The 18640-nt window shown below is 43.3% G+C and overlaps 1 non-coding gene and 1 pseudogene across 1 annotated transcript; both read left to right on the top strand.

Moving 5' to 3' along the window:
- Positions 1–12342: 12342 nt before the first annotated feature.
- LOC124614310 lies at positions 12343–12460 on the top strand (annotated as a pseudogene).
- Positions 12461–15060: 2600 nt separating this feature from the next.
- Trnav-aac lies at positions 15061–15132 on the top strand. Its single transcript has one exon. It is a non-coding gene; the product is annotated as a tRNA-Val (tRNA).
- Positions 15133–18640: the final 3508 nt, after the last annotated feature.

The following is an 18640-nucleotide window of genomic DNA, read 5'->3' as shown; positions in this document are numbered from 1 at the left end:
GTCGTCCAAGTAAAAATATTTATAGTTGATGGATCAGAATAAAAGTGGCACAACTCCTGGACAATGTGGTTGCTTCAGATGGTTCAAATGGCTCTGAGCACTATGCCACTTAACTTCTGACGTCATCAGTCGCCTAGAACTTAGAACTACTTAAACCTAACTAACCTAAGGACATCATACACATCCATGGCCGACGCAGGATTCGAACCTGCGACCGTAGCGGTCGCGCGGTTCCAGACTGTAGCGCCTAGAACCGCTTGGCCAGCCCGGCCGGCCAATTTAGTTAGCTAGGTCGCAAACAAAGAATCATGCCAATCGTTTCAGTAGATTTGAAGTTACCATACCGCGCGATAAAAAAACGTCATTTTGAGAAAAACGAGTTTGAAGTTTTGACTACATATAAATGCAATATTATGCAACTTACGTTCAATCTGCTATTCCAGGTCCATAAATCAGACCTTCCTCTTCCTCATAAGGGGCGTTCTGCTCGATCTGGCCCATCCTGCGCTGGTCCAGAGCCACTCGTACGGCCGGTGACAAGCGGTTTTCGGCCGCTTGAATCCGGTGGTCGTCCGAATGCTTGGCGAACTGCGTCGAACAGAGTCCCAGGGTGACGTCCATCGTTGTCACGGTCTTCAGAATTGCTGAATACACCTCTTTGAAGCTGCTCACTGCCAGGAAAGTAAGCAGTCTCCACAGTCTTCGCACCAGAATGCAAATGCTTGGGGGCTAACTTCCAAACACACGCGTTCAAACTTTCATTTGAATTTTGTGTGTTTCCTCCCAAGCAATGGTACAATAACTCGTCCCCCGAAAGAAAGAAACTGGTGCGTGAAACAGGCCGATTTCAGGCAGGTGCATTTTTTTTTTTTTAAACCACGAATAACGAATATTTCCGTTCCGTATTCGGATAAACCGTTCCAGGGCTGGATTATAAACACTTTTATGGATCCAAAAATGCAATTAAAAAAAACGATTTTTTGAACCAAAATATGGTAAATCTCCCCTTAACCTAATGTGCAACTTCGGATATTCTGTCATTGAACACGAGCTGCTTCAGGTCAGGCCTGGATTATTCGAATAGCCTGCTCCAACTCTGTCAATCTGATTGACTAATACATTAAATCGATATCATTTTTGTGTTGGACAGCTGTCCTTGGTGGATACAGCCCCCTTCTGGAAATATCGATTGATTAGCGGGAAATGGACTGCAATGTGTGGAATATTGTTTATTTCAAAAAAATTATGGGATTCAAGGCAGAGTGTGGAACTGCGGAGCTTTTTTATCCCATTTGTGTAAGCAACACCATCATGAAACACTCACCACACCTAATTACACTTGAGGTGGTTTTTATCCCGATCGCCTAGGGAATACAGTTATGAAACGCTCACCACACGTAATTACACTGTCACGGATGATGCAAAATATATCTGGCAATCGCGTCTCGCCGCACCGGACAAAGAGGCTGCACTATGCGCTGATCCTCTGGAACGTGGAGCTGCTGGACTGGGCCGCTGCGGCCACAGGGCTGCTCTAATCCCAGAACAAAGCACAGGCCAAGCACGCTTATTTTCATGTGCCACTGCCGGGTCCGCACACGCCGTCGGTGGCGGCCGGATTGGACCACGAACAAAGTAGCGTTTAGCTGCTGGGAAACCCCCAAGCCTTCCCTTGCCAGATACAGGTGCACACGGGAACTCCTTCCAAGGCAAATACCTGACTGGGAATCCATCCGGAAATAACAGTAAAGTCCATAAATTGATTGATTAATTAATTTACGCTTACGTGATCATGACGTTGGGTATATAAGGCTGACACCGTAGCTCATTGGTCTCAGTCGCAGTCAGTCTCTGGAAGATGCAAACCATGAAACACCAAAAGTGGAGATAATGCAACGACCCCCAGTAGAATAGGAAGAAACTTCGCCTTCCTCTCTGTCTATAGTTATTGTTATTGTATGTAACGGTTCTTCCCCTTTTTGTCTCCACCCGGGGATGACGTCCAGCTTGCCGGGACCTGCAGTGGCGTGTGATCCTCTAGTGAAACTGGTCAGCGTGTTAGAACTAATAAATACGGATATGACCACTGCAGAACTGTACTGGACTCTGACATACGTATCGTCCCAGAACATTCTGCTGTTAGTGCAAGGACAGAGTATCGATGTGGTGGACGAGAAGCTGCCGATTCCTCCCGTGCTCAACTGCTTTTCTCTTCAACTTATAGTTTAACAGTTAGTGGTTCAAAGCGCTTAGGTATTGGTATAAATGTATGTGTGGACAGTGACTGGCATGTTGTGTTAGAGATTGAAAATGTATCGAGAAGTGTTAAAGGGTGCTTTGCAACGGGATGAACACTGTTGTTGTTGTTGTGGTCTTCAGTCCTGAGACTGGTTTGATGCAGCTCTCCATGCTACTCTATCCTGTGCAAGCTTTTTCATCTCCCAGTACCTACTGCAACCTACATCCTTCTGAATCTGCTTAGTGTATTCATCTCTTGGTCTCCCTCTACGATTTTTACCCTCCACGCTGCCCTCCAATACTAAATTGGTGATCCCTTGATGCCTCAGAACATGTCCTACCAACCGATCCCTTCTTCTGGTCAAGTTGTGCCACAAACTTCTCTTCTCCCCAATCCTATTCAATACTTCCTCATTAGTTATGTGATCTACCCATCTAATCTTCAGCATTCTTCTGTAGCACCACATTTCGAAAGCTTCTATTCTCTTCTTGTCCAAACTATTTATCGTCCATGTTTCACTTCCATACATGGCTACACTCCATACGAATACTTTCAGAAATGACTTCCTGACACTTAAATCAATACTGGATGTTAACAAATTTCTCTTCTTCAGAAACGCTTTCCTTGCCATTGCCAGCCTACATTTTATATCCTCTCTACTTCGACCATTATCAGTTATTTTGCTCCCCAAATAGCAAAACTCCTTTACTACTTTAAGTGCCTCATTTCCTAATCTAATTCCCTCAGCATCACCCGACTTAATTAGGCTACATTCCATTATCCTTGTTTTGCTTTTGTTGATGTTCATCTTATATCCTCCTTTCAAGACACTGTCCATTCCATTCAACTGCTCTTCCAAGTCCTTTGCTGTCTCGGACAGAATTACAATGTCATCGGCGAACCTCAAAGTTTTTATTTCTTCTCCATGAATTTTAATACCTACTCCGAATTTTTCTTTTGTTTCCTTTACTGCTTGCTCAATATACAGATTGAACAACATCGGGGAGAGGCTACAACCCTGTCTTACTCCCTTCCCAACCACTGCTTCCCTTTCATGTCCCTCGACTCTTATAACTGCCATCTGGTTTCTGTACAAATTGTAAATAGCCTTTCGCTCCCTGTATTTTACCCCTGCCACCTTTAGAATTTGAAAGAGAGTATTCCAGTCAACATTGTCAAAAGCTTTCTCTAAGTCTACAAATGCTAGAAACGTAGGTTTGCCTTTCCTTAATCTTTCTTCTAAGATAAGTCGTAAGGTCAGTATTGCCTCACGTGTTCCAGTGTTTCTACGGAATCCAAACTGATCTTCCCCGAGGTTGGCTTCTACTAGTTTTTCCATTCGTCTGTAAAGAATTCGTGTTAGTATTTTGCAGCTGTGACTTATTAAGCTGATAGTTCGGTAATTTTCACATCTGTCAACACCTGCTTTCTTTGGGATTGGAATTATTATATTCTTCTTGAAGTCTGAGGGTATTTCGCCTGTCTCATACATCTTCCTCACCAGATGGTAGAGTTTTGTCAGGACTGGCTCTCCCACGGCCGTCAGTAGTTCCAATGGAATATTGTCTACTCCGGGGGCTTTGTTTCGACTCAGGTCTTTCAGTGCTCTGTCAAACTCTTCACGCAGTATCGTATCTCCCATTTCATCTTCATCTACATCCTCTTCCATTTCCATAATATTGTCCTCAAGTACATCGCCCTTGTATAGACCCTCTATATACTCCTTCCACCTTTCTGCTTTCCCTTCTTCGCTTAGAACTGGGTTTCCATCTGAGCTCTTGATGAACACTACATTAAAGAAAACCCTCATTCAAACACTAGGACGGCATAAGACGGTCTTCTGACTAGTATAATCTAATACTGTCTTCTCCTCTCTGTGTTCTACAGACGAGAAACGTGAACTCCGAGCCACTAGGACGGCGTTCAGATAACGTCTCAAAGTGAGTATAGGTAGAAGAAGTGCTCTCAATCACTGAACGCTGCGTACTCAACGACGACTCCCAACCCGGAGACGAAGACCAGAATCGTTCACAACATTGCAGTGCCTAACCGTTCTAACTATAAAATCTTCTGAGAATAAAGACAGCAAGTCCGCCTTTACCAACAAAATTGATACTGAGCGACCGTCAAACACGGGAGCTCAAAACGGAAGACCACTTATCTCCACCACTGACTTCCCAGCAAAGCTCGGCTCCCCTCCCTCGTAACTCAGAAGGCGAATCATATTCTCGAAACCATGGAATATTCTCCCGCTCTGCAGATTCTTCCAAACGGCGACCAACCATATTTTAGTCTTTTGTTGTCCAGCACGGAAAGTTTGGGAGGAAATACCTATACTCATACAATGGTACACTTCTCAAAGTAAAAAATCCTCGGAAATAGCCCAGCCTGCGATTTCCGACGTAACGCTTCCTCGTTCCTCTCTGCTGCATCCAAGATTTTCAGAGTTTCCGAAGTAGTATCCGGTTATCCTTCCGGCCCCTCTACAACACCGGCCGGCCGCCGCTATATTGTGCTTCCGCGCTCAGGTGCCCAGACCGTTAGTATTGGCACTTAATGTGTGAAACAGGACCAACAAACCCGTGCGGGCTTTTCCACCCAGGGCCTGCCGTTTCATTTCCACTGGCGTTCTAAACTCTACTAGTATAAGCAATCATTTATTACGCCGTTTTGATAATAAAGACACTCCGTCATCTTTCATGGAATAAACGTTAATAATTATTTACAAGGTGTACGTGACAATGTCAATCTCCTTTAAATATTCATATATACGACGTACTACCTACCAAATGATATCTAATTCCGGTTGTAAATCACGGCAAAGTATTTAGATGAGTGCTTGTAAGGTGCGAAATTATAGCCACCTTACAAGGTATTTCAAGACCGTGATGCAGTGGTATGGTATACATCACTACTTAACATTCACCCACCTGAAGGCAAGTATCGTGGAATGTCTGAACATGTAGTGTCCCCACAGCAAATACCCTTTATCACGCACCAATTAATCATTTTCAATCAAACCATCCACATTCATTCACTTTGGAAAAGTTATCTGATCTGATTTTCTCGTAATATATGCGGCGACAGCTCGTCGACGCCAAAGTATTTTCTAGTGCGTTTATTCTTTGAAATAACAGAGATGCATATATACATTCTCCATGGTTGTTAGAGTGGTAACTAGGACAGCTTCTGGAGTATCTGTTGAGGGATTGACGTGTTTCTGAGAGATACATATTCTGCTTTTCTTCTCGCTAAAGCGAGCCAATTAACATTTGTGCCGTTGGCGGTTTGTTTTGAAGAGAAAGAAATTGTAAAAGGAAAATAATTTAGGCGTGGAATCACCGGAGATCTGGACATGTAATGGAGATGGATTTAATACACGATTTACTCCATAAATAAGGTTTGTGACTTTTTGTTCTGGAGTGAATGAACGAATGAGTTTTTTTCTGAATCATTTTTTGATCACGTTGGCCCTGTAATTAGTGGGGAAGTTTCAGCTGTGTCGAAGAGAGCCTGCAATCACTGAGTCTGTGTTAAATCGTCCAAAAAGGCTTCGTACACATCTGGAATTCGCAATCTTTCGTAAAAGGAACAAATTGTCCAAACGATTGATTCTCCCGACTGACTGCAGTGTTTAACAGTAATAATAAATGTAAAGATCTCTTACAGCAAGCCAGCCGCTGATTACCAAAACGAAGGACTCCACCAAAGATTCTATCTGGCTGATTCTTTCTATGAAATCTTATATTAAAAACTGTACATAGATAAAGGAGAGAAAGAGAGAGAGCGAATGAAAATAGAGATAATACTAATAATCCTCCATTAGTCTGCCGGCCGAAGTGGCCGTGCGGTTAAAGGCGCTGCAGTCTGGAACCGCAAGACCGCTACGGTCGCAGGTTCGAATCCTGCCACGGGCATGGATGTTTGTGATGTCCTTAGGTTAGTTAGGTTTAGCTAGTTCTAAGTTCTAGGGGACTAATGACCTCAGCAGTTGAGTCCCATAGTGCTCAGATCCATTTGAACCATTTGAACGTCCATTAGTCTAATTTTCCGCCTGTCTTATCACGGATCAGCCAAGAACGGGGAGGGCCTTACTTTACTGTATAGACTTATGTGTGAAGGTGAAGGGATCTTAAAGACAACATATACACGTCTATACAAACAAGACATTACACAGAGATAGCGGCTAGCTGCATTGATAATCTATTCTTAGAATAAAGAGACGGCAACTTATTATCCGAACATTTGAAAATGTTAAAAACAGAACAATAAAAGATCAAATGTGCATATATTTTAATCTTCATGGCTCATACAAATGGACAGATATCCTCCCAGAAATAATTGCACAGTATAATCGAATCAAATATAGGACAATAACAATGAGACCAATCAATGTTCATGATAACGGACTCATGTATACGGTGTACTATCGTATTAAAACGCTCGATCCAAGTAAACAGAAATTTAATGTGGGCCATTTGGTAGGTATCTCAAAACAAAAGACAATACTTGAGAAATAGCTCCCAAACAGGTGGAGTGAGATAATCATAGTTTCCAAAGTGCAGAAGACAAATCTAAGAACTTACATCTTAAAGGGTGCTTTTACACCGAGGAAATGCAGAAGAGCTCAGAGACACACGAGTTCCTAACAGAGCGCGTCATAAGACGTCGAGGGAAGAGAGCACTAGTTAAATGGCTTGGTTTTCCTGCAACCCAAATCAGCTGGATTGACGCTGAGGACTTGCTGTATAAAGGGGTGCACAGAGTACAACCAGCACACCAGCATAACATGCGTCATAGGAGACGCACTATAGGAGGTGCAGATATTCTCGACAAACTTCTCGTCGAATTGCGCTGTCCCGAGTATAATTACTGCAGACCTGGTACAAAACTTCAGAAAGTTTTGGCTCGTGTTGATAAGGGGGATCAACCTGCTTAAGAGGCATGTTTGGAGCACTACAATGCATGTGTAAAACATAAAGCTCAAGACAATATGTGCGAGAAAGGATACGGATGCAGGATAGCATATTGCTGCGTTTATATTGATAAAACCATATGTGGTAAAATTAAGTTGGGTTTGCGTGTGAATTTCAAGCAGTTATGAACGCTGCACGTCGTGCACTGAAGATGAAGAAGACAACGACGAAGAAGAAGAGATGTTTAAAAAACTGAATCCTGACAGCGATGTATGCAGCTAGAAGTGCCCTGAAACGTAAAGGACCGTTGAAAGCACTCAGGGTTCTGTCAATACCGCAAAAAAAAAAAGTGAAATCATCCCCTTCCTCATTCCTACGCTCGCAGGTCCCTTAGCTTTTGGTTCACCTGCTGGTGGTGCTGCGGCTACTGGCAGAACAGTCAAGAACGCACAGAACTCCCAGGAGCAGCTAGAGGAAGCAAGAAGACATAACCGCATGTGTAATCAGCAAGGAAAGGCTAGGGCTCTTCATAAATAAATTAAAAATAGCGCATTAGCTACCCTTCCGGATTTACCACTCACAAATACAGATCTGCTCAAGTTCGTCAGGAAAAAACTCATCATTCCAAGATTTCATGGTGTGTTCACGCGGGATACATTACCAAAGACTATGGAAATCCGGAGAATGTGGATTTGTTAATTTAGATGTTGCTGAGGGACCAGAAACACACTGTGTGGCGTATGTTACACGATTGTCTGCTGTTTCGACTGATTTGGAGACTTGCATCCGCCAGAATACAGCGGTACTTCACCTACAGACGACGTGTGTTCTACAGTTCCATCGCTACCAAGACTTTAATGCCTACTTATACGGGCATCTGTGGGTCATGTTCCTCCTCACATTTATGAAGAAGTATTTATATAAGGAGAAGCGTTAAGCATCCACCCGTCAGTTGAGCTTCAGATGTAATGTCGTATTCTCTGCACTATAAAATATCGATCGCTAGTATTACGCGCGAATTACGTCCCACCGATTGATTTAAGCAACGGGGAATGGAGTATTTCACTGATTGGACAGGAGACGTACAACACCGTACCGAATATCACAGAGGCCAACAATAAACTTCATCTGGAAATTAATGGTGGAAAAGAAATTGTGGAAATAGAACCTGGTGCATACGATATTGACGATTTAAATGAAGTTTTAAAACGATCTGGAAAAGGGATGCCCTACGTTCAAATATCAATACACTTAAATCTAAATAAAGGTAACGAGTGCAATGATTGACTTTAACGAGAAAGCTTCAATAGAATGGATACTGGATTTCACAAAATGACAGGTTTTGAAGAAGGATCCTAATGAATTCTACAGATCTCACGAGTCACAGGACAAGATCAAGAAATATTTCTATCAAGACACTATTTCTGTTAATACAATCCGTGCTGAGCGTAGCATTACAACAAATTCGTGTCTCGACAACAGATTGATTCATACAATTTACTGATTCTCCGCATTAGTGGGATTATGGTAGATCACTGAGACACCTACCAACGCTATTTACCTCCCAGTGATAGTTCAGACTTTGGACTATCGGGAACTGCGTATTGTGGACCAGGATAATCAATTTCTCGACTTTCATGCCGATGATATCATTCTATGGCTACATTTAAAGCAGAACCAGCAGTAACCTCGAACATGCAGAGACCGAGAAGTGGTGGTGGCCTTCGCCAGCCGTGGCCTGTTGACAGCGGAAGCGATGACCTCTAACTTCATGGACAGGAAGCGTTGGCGTCGGGCTTCAACCAGTCAGGGGTCGTAGCGCCCCGTATTGTAACGAAGAGAGGATGGGCGTAACGTATAAGATACAAGTGCACAACGTACAGCGCGGCGCTTCGCAACAGAACAGCAAAGCGGTAACATGTGCAAACTAAGAGTTTCTTAAATCAGTAGGTCTGGATCATTGCAATGACTTCCATATAACTAGTCTGGTGGAATATGACGAGTGTGTTATACGCCAGGAATAATTCTCCCATGAAGCTTATTCATCAGCCACACTCAACGAGAAAGATGTAGTTTCGATTGTCATCCATCAACAAGACACTTTAACCCTCCCATGCAAATTTGAATTACCTTGATAGATCACTTGGGGAAAGGGGTGGTACTGCTACAGTGGTATCGAACGTTATATGTAATTTTTTTTTGCTGTGGCGATGGCGAAAACTGCTGTAGAGTTTACGAAGCCCATTTACGTAGAGATGTGCATACTTGACCTACGTTCCTACTAGATTCTCGATTCTAGTGAACGATATTCATGTCCTTAACTAAGAGGACGGGAGGGGGAACTACCACTAGCCACAGGATCATCGCTATTAGTAATGCTATAACTAGATGATGACTATGTCCACCCCACTGGCGAAGGTGACTGTGGTGAGGCTGTGGTGAGGTGTTGTTGGGTACGCATCGAGATGCATGTATCTTGCAAGATCAGCAAGGATGAGAAGGTGGAGGAGGAGGAGGAGACCCTGTGATATCGGGCCAGTACGAGCAGCCTGGCTGTGTGGCTGCTGCTGCTGCAGCCCTGAGCTCTTGCCTGAGGGGTGGGAGCCTGCTCCTCTTCAATAACCCACTGACGCCAGAGCGGTGGTGGGGTGGCTTCAGGGGCAGTGACGGCTTCTCCACTGTGACTGGCAGTGCCCTTGGCAGCGAGGCATGCCTCACTGGTCACCACTTTGACGAAGCAGACTTCACTGACCCTGGTACCTGTGCCATGGTGTGCTGCGGAATTGTTCCCCAGAAATGGCTGCTGTAGAGGGGAGAAAATAATGTACACTATTATGTACAACATACCAGAAATCGCCAGCTGCTGCTACTTCTGCGAGAAAAGTAAGAACATAGATTATTATTATTTGTAAGTAGAAAGAGCATACATATATAAATTACCTATTTCGCTCTGGGTCCCTGGCATTTCCCTCAGGTTATCCAACACCTCCTCAAGCAGATGATGTCCCTCCATTTCCTCCACCCGTTGTGGAATTTCGTCCTCACCTGAATCGCGGAATAGTCATTTCACTGATATCACATAACAATACATATTAAGCTTTTTAATAATAAAAACGTATAAACATGCAAAAAAACTATGAGAAAAAATATTTTTTAGAATATACATTTTCAGGAGATGGCTCCTGCTCATCCTCGACACATTCCTCTCCCCGTTCCTCTTCTTCTGCCAGGAAATCATAGGAAATCATCTATAACAACAACAAATAAAATGTACCCTATTACATATACAATGAAATTTTTGTCAAACATATTACATATACACAGTACTATGAAGAAGAAATATAAATATACTACTAACAATGCTTTTTCTGGAGTTGCTGACTTTCAGCAGTCAGCTCACAAGTTACATGTCAGACATGTACTGAAACATATGACGACATGTATTCAATAACAAAAAATTTTAGTGAAAGAAAAACATTTATTGTTATCGATTTTGACTTTCGATATCATGTATAACAAATATTCACTGACTGGCCACTAAATAACAGAAACATTATGTGTACAAAGGAGAAAAAAATATGTACACTATTTATGATGCTCTTGCTATTGCTGCTGCTGCAAGCTCTCTGTCTCCAACTCATCCACAATTTGGTAGACATATGCTGAAACAATAAGATGAAACGTATTTCATACCGCCACTACAAAGAGTTAGTGGCAGAAAAAGTTACAGTTGCCGATCTGATTATTAACTTACCATGTAATTTCCATTCCTGCGACTGCCTTGAACGTTTACCGCCACTGGCACTGCCGTTGCTGTTTCCTGATGCCACTTCAGAACGCTTTATTTTGGTAAAAAAATATGTACACTATTTATGATGCTCTTGCTATTGCTGCTGCTGCAAGCTCTCTGTCTCCAACTCATCCACAATTTGGTAGACATATGCTGAAACAATAAGATGAAACGTATTTCATACCGCCACTACAAAGAGTTAGTGGCAGAAAAAGTTACAGTTGCCGATCTGATTATTAACTTACCATGTAATTTCCATTCCTGCGACTGCCTTGAACGTTTACCGCCACTGGCACTGCCGTTGCTGTTTCCTGATGCCACTTCAGAACGCTTTATTTTGGTAAAAAAATATGTACACTATTTATGATGCTCTTGCTATTGCTGCTGCTGCAAGCTCTCTGTCTCCAACTCATCCACAATTTGGTAGACATATGCTGAAACAATAAGATGAAACGTATTTCATACCGCCACTACAAAGAGTTAGTGGCAGAAAAAGTTACAGTTGCCGATCTGATTATTAACTTACCATGTAATTTCCATTCCTGCGACTGCCTTGAACGTTTACCGCCACTGGCACTGCCGTTGCTGTTTCCTGATGCCACTTCAGAACGCTTTATTTTGGTACAGAGAAGGCTAGTAACGCATGAGGGAGGAATCTAACCGAGCTAACATGACTGCAAACGATAGCAGAACGAGGCTGTGGGTGGAGGGAGGAGGCTAATATAGACTCAGGCTCTACCCACCAATTTGGCGAGAGCCAATTAGATTGCAATATTCATGGATACTTTGGTCGATAGGTTTGATCAGGTCGGTCAGAACTCCACAGGCAGTGACATGCATTAGGAAGTGCGTCTGACCAATGCTTTTCTGGGGATTAGCGCAGCCTTGCATCTACAGCGGCCCAGTCCAGCAGCTCCATGTCCCTGCATACCCGTGTCTTCCAGCGGCCAGCGGTTAGTGCAACATTTTGTCTGGAGGACTGCGAGACGCGGTCGCCAGATACATGTAGTATGATCTATGACAATGTAATTATGTGTTGTGAGTTTTTCATGACGGTATTCCACACAGTGACTTGTACTGCATAAATTGTTTAAATAGGCAATATTCTACACAATGTAATCGATTTACCGCCTATCAGTCAATATTTCCAGAAGGGAGCTACATCTAGCAAGGATAACTGTCCCATACAAAAAGGATGTAGATTTAAATAATTAGTTTATCAAACTGATAGAGTGGGCTATTAGAACTATTAGAATAATTCAGACCTGTACTGAAGCAGCTCGTGTTCAGTGACAGAATACCGTAAGGAGCACAATAGCTCAAGGTGAGGCGGTATCTAAATTGAGCTGTTTCCCACCATTTTCTCGATTAATTTAATTAATTAGTCAATTACTCTGGACAACGGCCTTGCCACAGTGGATACACCGGTTCCCGTCAGATCACCGAAGTTAAGCGCTCTCGGGCGGGGTCAGGATTTGGGTGGGTGACCATCCAGGCCGCCATGCGCTGTTGCCGTTTTTTGGGGTGCATTCAGCCTCGTGGTGCCACTTGAGGAGCTACTCGACCGAGTAGTAGCGGCTTCGGTCAAGAATACCATCATAACGACCGGGAGAGCGGTGTACTGACCCCACGTCCCTCCTATCCGCATCCTCCTCTGAGGATGACACGGCGGTCGGATGGTCCCGGTAGGCCACTCGTGGCCTGAAGACGGAGTAATTTCAGTGATTCGTCAATTACTTTGATATCAAAAGCGGTGACAAGCAACAGAACAATAGGTTAAGGGGGTGGGGGGTTATAAAAGAAAATGCACCAGAAGCCCGTTTCAAAAGAGCACAAAGTTCAAAAAGTGTGCTCATATCGGCAGGGAGGAAGGGGGAGGAGGGAGAAGGGTGGAGATCTCTCAGAGGGGAGGGTGACGAAGAAAAGTGCGCTTGAATCGGCAGCCACGTGCTGGCTGAGGAGATTCCATGACTCCAGCAGGGGTAATTAATTGATTAATTTGATATCAATTGAATAGCAGAAGTGCTTTCGTGCCCCCCCCCCCCTCCCTTGCCCTACTACTACTGGTTACCCACTCAACAACATAAAATATTATGTATATATTCAGAGTGAAGCGACGAATGAAAATTTGTACTAAGGCTGGGAACCATAAACTAGAGCAATTCAAAAAGTTACAGTAAACTATCAGTATTAAGAGAAATTAACGCGAAAGGCATTTAAAACTTCTGCAAAGTGAAGATGCATGCTTTGAGAAGGTTCCGGCATATGCCGGCAGATAGCGTATCAAGCTGAATAGGAAGCGCATTTGAAACAAAACTGCCGCCTCCAGAGCTGTGTACACAGTAGAAGAACAGCGAGTAGTAATACGATTTTTGTGGTCGGAGGGCGTTGAACGTCAACAAACCCATTGAAGTTTGTTGAAAGGTAAGGAGATAGCTGCATTAATGTACAAGTGGGGAGATGCCTTTAAAAGTGGACTTACGTCGGTGACAGATCAGGAACGCTCTGGTCGTTCCAGCATGGTCATTACTGACGAGAATATGGGACGCAGTGACACCATGATTCGTGAGTATCGGCGTATTTCTGTAGAAGCTGTAGCCAGGGGACTAAGTGTCAGTGACAGATTCGCTCATACCATTATTAGTGAGGCTCTCAATTACTGTTTTCTTCTTGTAGGATAGGTGCCTAGGATGCTCACTGGTGATCACAAGATGATGCGTGTTCAGGCTGCCACATCATTTCTGGACGTGATGGACATGACTTTTTGGCAAGTATCGTTATACGAGACGAAACCTGGATGCATTTCTATGAACCAGGAAGCAAGAGACAGTCTTCAGAATGGCGACGCACATATTCTCCAACCAAGATGAAATTGAACTTTCTACACTCTGCCTGAAACGTCCTTTTCACGGTCTTCTGCTACATGGGTGAGCCGATGTTGCAGCACTATCAGCAATGGGGTGGAACAGTGAACAGTATGTTGTACAGCACGATGTTGGAGAATGAGCTAGAGCCAGCAATAAGGAGTCGCCACAGAAGACTTCTGTCTGGAGGCGCTCTACTCCTTCACGGCGGCCGGCCGCTGTGGCCGAGCGGTTCTGGGCGCTTCAGTCTGGAACTGCGCTGCTGATACGGTCGCAGGTTCGAATCCTGCCTCAGGCATGGATGTGTGTGATGTCCTTAGGTTAGTTAGGTTTAAGTAGTTCTAAGTCTAGAGGACTGATGACCTCAGATGTTAAGCCCCATAGTGCTTAGAGCTATTTGAACCATTTTTCCTTCACGGCAACGGGCGCCCCCATACCGCCGCCTCAACACTTGCCATCATTCGTAGATTGAGATTTCAGGTCGTACTGCATCCTCGATACAGCCCTGATCTCACTCCTTCGCATTACCTTGAGTCTGAACACTCACGGACGTTCTCAGAAGGCGACCATTTGAAAGTGATGATGAGGTTAAAGACGCGGTGCAATCTTGGTTGCAGCCACAACCGAAAACCTTTTATTCGAATGGAATAGAAATGCTGGTGCAATAGTATGACAAGTGTACCGAAATGGAGACTAGTTATGCTGAAAAATGACATCTTGTTTGAGTTTCTAAGTGAAATATATGCTTCGCAAAAAATAGTTTGCTGTTACTGTGTGAATCACGCCTCGTAGTTTCATTTGATAAGCATCTATGCCTGAGTTTCAGGGATGATCCCCCGTTTTGTTCAACGCTGAAGAGCTATTCCAGTTCATTTCGAGAGCCTGTGCAATGCTGTTCGTGCTTAGGTAGAATACCAAGTGGGCTGAGGTGTGAATGGGAATTTGGATTGATATATTAAAAAACTAGAAACCAGCCGCGATTGCGAAAAAGCACCTAGTGTTAACCTAGGTTTCGGCGTAGGTAACTACACCTTCTTCAGAACAATAAAACCCATTGTTCTGAAGAAGATGTAGTTATCTACGCCAAAACCTAGGTTAACACTAGGTGCTTTTTTCGCAATCTAGGCGGGTTTCTAGTTTTTTAATATGTTAACCAACGATTGCTGACGCGCTGCGATGTTGAAGGTTCTTAAATTTGGATTGACGAGAGTGGCGCGAAGGGTATACCGTGCAATTGTGCAAAGCCACTGTGCCAGGGAGGCGTAGTGGTTAGCGTATCTGCCTAACGAGCAGGAGACACAGGTTCGAATCCTGTCCTTGGTAAATAATTTTTATTCGTCGCTTCAGTGATCGTAGATGTTTGAGACTTCAAAACGTCTCTGGAATTATATCGTTTCGTCTGAACATAATATATTAGTGCAGAATTCTAAGGTAGTTATACAGCGTGTTTCAAAAGTGATAGTCAATATTCATGGATATGACAGGAATGATCATTCGAAACAAAAAAGTCAATTAAACATGGGCCCTAAAACGCATACCTTAAGAGCTAAGAGATATTCTTGATCTTCAATATTGTGAAACAATTCTCTTCTACTGCAAGCTCTTTGCTTTCCACATTTTGGGACGTGATAGTATGGACCAAAACAAGAAAAAAATGTCCAGTAAACATGTGCTCTAAAATGCATACCTTAAAAGTTTGAGCACTTGTTCAATAGAAGAGTTGTGTTCCAAAGTACCCTAGTAAAGATAACCATGGCAACGGCAATGAAGAGAAAATGAAACATTATTCATATGTTTCAGAGTCCTTGCATCAAAAGTCTAGGGGTGTAGATCACGTCGTGAGGATCAACGTTTGTCTCTGATATTCTCGGCGGTGGGATGTGTCGTTCAACATTTGTTACGCCCCAGAGAGGCGTATGCAATATGTGTTGCCTATGATCCAGTCATCTGCTCTAGGTGAAAGACATTGCGTGGAGTTGATTCGCTTCTAAAATATCTTTCTCCGCTTAGAAACACTCATTCTTGAGCTTTTACTGTTAAAAATCATTCTCTCTAGCATAAGTAGTATGGAAATGCAGCACACCTGATCATCAGATTGTACTAGTTCCGTGAAATCTCATCGTGCCAGGGTCGGCGAATTCTACAGGGTGGAGAAAAACTGTGTCATGAAATTTTGACCTTGGATAGCTGATGACAGAAGAAACCAAAATACTGATGTTGTATAGGTCGACAACGCACAATTTTTAAACTACGGAAACTTGGCGCCACGCTCTCCGATTTGCCGCGGGGTTGCCCTGTTGGGATTCTCTGGACAACGCATGACCGCGAATGCTTTGCCTGCCACGGCCAATCGGAGCGCGTGGCGCCAAGTTTCCGTAGTTCAAAAACTGTGCTTTGTCGACCTACACAACATTAGTAATTTTGTTCGTACTGGCATCAGCTATCCAGGGTTGAAATTTCGTGACACAGTTTTTCTCCGTCCTCTATAAAAAGTCATTCAGCGGCGCCGGGAAGCGCGAGAGAGCATTTTGTCTCTAAAAATGATAATCCAAATGGCATGATCTGCCACTCCGAAACGTTTGGTGAAAAGACTTCGAAACACTCTGCAGAGTGACACAGAAACAGAAGATGAAGCAGACGCACACTAACACAAGATAGTGCAAGCTAAAAACCACGTAGCTACATGAACAAGTAGAATGATATTAGTAATAATAGGGACAGAAATACATACAAACATAGCATATAGAAACTTATGGAAAACGAAAGTGCTGGTCAGTAATATGTAACTCGACGACCCCACTAGGAGAGCTATCCTCCGGACAAGACCGATAAAGAAATGGCATCAATAACTACTGTTATGAAATATTGATAGGTTTTTCCTTGGGACCGCCTATCATAACAGAATAAAAAACGCGCCTCGTCTTTAGTCTTTACAAGGTAACTTCAGTGGCGAGAAATATGTACATATTTTTCTTTATACTATTTAGTTAATATTTGGGGGGTTTGAACATAGAGATTATAAACAATTCTGGAACATTTTGCTTTAATATGGTGTACTAAAAATTTAAATTTCTACTTACAAATTTCATGGAAGTTAACCTACGTGTTGCATTCTTGTTCCTTATTTATAGCTGTTCTTCGTCTTATAAGTGCCGTACAATTGCTAGTGCTGTGAAGTGTTCAAACGAGATTCCATATGGCAATTATAAGACGAAGAACAAATGTAACAAAGGAACAGGCAAACAGCATGTGAATCAACGTCCACGAAATCTGTAAGTAGAGGTTTAAATTATCACTGCATCATAGAAAAGCAAAAAGTGACAGAACTGTTTGTAACCAATATATACAACGTTTCACATTTAAATTAAATAGTACAAACAAAAATATGCACCTACACACTAGTATTTCAGACCACTGATGATACCTTGCAAAGAATAAATACGAAATGCGTATGGCATAGAAACTGTATTTTAATTCAGTTGTGATCAGATGGTACTGAAGCAATAAGTACCAACACACCGGAATTTTATACGCATCTGAGGACGACAGGACTACAGATATTCAGTAACTACTGAAAGAATTGTTCTTAAAATGTCTTTCGTGGTAGTCTGTAAAGAGTGACCAGCTGTTGTCTTCTCACGGTAACTTCAATAATGTAACCAATTACGAGCATAATCCACACTTAATGTGTACAGTGACTAGGTATTGTTGTCTAAGGATCACTTAAATAGGCACACGGCACATTCACCATGGAACGTATTAAGTGTCCAACATAGCCACGAGTCTAAGTTACAGGCAAGCCACAGGTGAATTTCTGATTCATATAACCTTAGAGTACCACTGAGTGATACTGTCCTCGTATGCAGTATGAAAGCACAGGTGGCCCTGTAGCGAGCCGAGTTTCGTGACGTGAAAATGTGGATTTTCACGTTGCAAGCGTAAACGAACCCGAGAGCAGAATAGAACACATCACATTTTCGCAATATCGCAAAGAATTGCTTAGGTCCACAATGAGAATCTATTGTACGAGGGGCGCTCAAAAATTCTGGTAACACTTTTTTTATCGGCGAATTTCTGTTGGAAAAACGCAGAATTTGCTGTCGGACATTGTGGAAAAATCCAGCTTTAGACCTTATAGTTTCATGAAGTTGCGGTAGGTGACTACGCCATACGTAGCCTTCAAAATGGCGTTTGTAACGGAGATGCGTCATTGAGTTTCTGTTGGCGGAAACCCAGAACATTCCAGATAATCATGTGCGTTTACAGAATGTCTACGGAGACCTGTCAGTGAACAAAACCACAGTGAGTCGGGCGAAGCGTCTGTCATCACTGCAATAAGTTCACGCAAACCTGGCCGTTCTCCCGCGTACCGGCAGGCCGCACGCAGCTGTGAATCCTGCAATGTTGGAACGAGCGGACACTCTCATTCTAGGTGATCGAGGATCACATTCTCCTTCTCCACGAGAACGTAAGGAATCACACAAGCCTGCACACCCGCGAGGAGCTCACAAAACTTCATTGGACTGTTCTACCTCGTGCACCCTACAGCCCGGATCTCGCACCTTCCGACTTCTATCCTTAGGCCAATGAAGGAAGTACTCCGAGCAACGGGAAGCAGTACATGGGTGATGGGGAGGTTGTTGATGCAGCAAGACGTTGGCTCCGATGTCGACCAGTGGAGTGGTACCTTGCGCACATACAAAAAAATGATTCAAATGGCTCTGAGCACTATGGGACTTAACTTCCGAGGTCATCAGAACCCTAGAACTTAGAACTACTTAAACCTAACTAACCGAAGGGCATCACACACATTCATGCCCGAGGCAGGATT

The sequence above is a fragment of the Schistocerca americana genome, chromosome 4 (genome assembly GCF_021461395.2).
Source record: "Schistocerca americana isolate TAMUIC-IGC-003095 chromosome 4, iqSchAmer2.1, whole genome shotgun sequence".
Classification (NCBI taxonomy): Eukaryota; Metazoa; Arthropoda; class Insecta; order Orthoptera; family Acrididae; genus Schistocerca; species Schistocerca americana.
The sequence above is the reverse complement of the archived record's forward strand: the minus strand, read 5'-3'. Positions and strand labels throughout refer to the sequence as shown.